General features: G+C 50.5%; 1 pseudogene; it reads left to right on the forward strand.

Annotated features, from left to right (window-relative positions):
* Window positions 1-522: 522 nt before the first annotated feature.
* Window positions 523-1,152, forward strand: LOC150004287 (uncharacterized protein C11orf16-like; annotated as a pseudogene).
* The last annotated feature ends 231 nt before the right edge of the window (window positions 1,153-1,383 follow it).

The raw sequence follows: 1,383 nt of genomic DNA on the forward strand, positions 1-1,383 counted from the left end.
TGCTCCTCAACCAGAATCATATTTTTAAAAGTGGAGTTTACTGCTTTTCTTACGTTTATTTGAAAACTTTATAATGTAAAGCTGAGCCTCAGGCAAATTGAAGCCAAAAAAATTAGTGGTAGAACAACATCACTGAACCAATACAATAGAAAACTGGACGCACAGGGCAAAAGTAATTCCATAAAATTAAAAAAACAAAACAAAACTGTTGTTAGTGGAAAAAAAATGGGTAGAATTTTCTTCTCTTAGGGTCCCAAGCCAATCCATTTTAAAATGACAAACTCTTTGGGAGCACAAAATGTATGCTACTCATCTTTGTAACCCTTCTCTCCAGCCCTTTCCTGAACTGAGGTGCCGGGACAGGTGCTTCAGAGGACACCCCGAGCGACCGTGCGAGCGAGTGGGGCCCCCAGAGAGGCCGCTAACCACAGAGCTGAGCCGCGTCCCAGCCCGGTGCCCTCTGCTGGGCTGCAACTCAGATGATGCTGGTGCTTCTTCTCAGGCAACTGGTTTCTCCTGGACATGGAATCCTCTGCAGAGCCTGGGATGCCTTTGCCCAAATACTGCAGCGTGGCCACAACCTTGGAGGTCTCCGCCTGGGCCGGCACCACTCCTCCCTGGAACCTCGCCTTCACCTGCTCCTTCGCCCTCTAAACACCCTGGCTCACCTGGCACAACCCCCTCGCCAGATGTGCATCTTATCAACCGTATCTCCACGTTGCTGACCCAGCATGGCAGGGACCCAGCTGACCGGGGAGGGCAAGAGACGCTGCTGACTCGTGGGTCCTGGCAAAAAGGGAACCGGTTGGCTTTTATTACTGGGCTGAGATCAAGATTGCTCCAGAGCTGGAAAGGCAGGAAGCCCTGCTTGTGGAATTTGAGGCTCCTCTTGTTACAGGCCCAGAGCTGCCAGCCCAGTGGCAGAGCGTTGTCTTAGGAGAAGATGTCATTCCGTTCTCGCCATCCATGGAATACTCACTACAACCTGGGGGCAAGGTGCTGGACCCCTGGGAGACAGACAGACAGCGGTATGGCCCTGCCACTGTCTTGGGCATGGAGGCGAGAGATCCCCCCAGAGCATGGAAAGAAGAAATTACTGTTCACTTCTGGAATAGCAAGATAGCTACAGTGCCTCTAGGTGGAGTCAGGTAGGTGCCCCCGCTTAGAGGCGTAATAGTGTGGATGAAAGAGGGGCCACATATTAACCCTGACCAGCTCAGGGGACGCCTGCATGGCTGGTCTTACAAACCCAGAGACCAAAGTAATTACATAGGGTGGTGTAAACGTAAAACATTCTAACTAAAAGCAGATCATGGTTCCTAGTCACATCCTAGGCCTGTAGCTTCTTTACGTTTCAAATTATCTACTGTCTTTGTGCATCTA

This window comes from Furipterus horrens, unplaced genomic scaffold (assembly GCF_987537825.1).
Source record: "Furipterus horrens unplaced genomic scaffold, mFurHor1.1.pri manual_scaffold_7, whole genome shotgun sequence".
Taxonomy (NCBI): Eukaryota; Metazoa; Chordata; class Mammalia; order Chiroptera; family Furipteridae; genus Furipterus; species Furipterus horrens.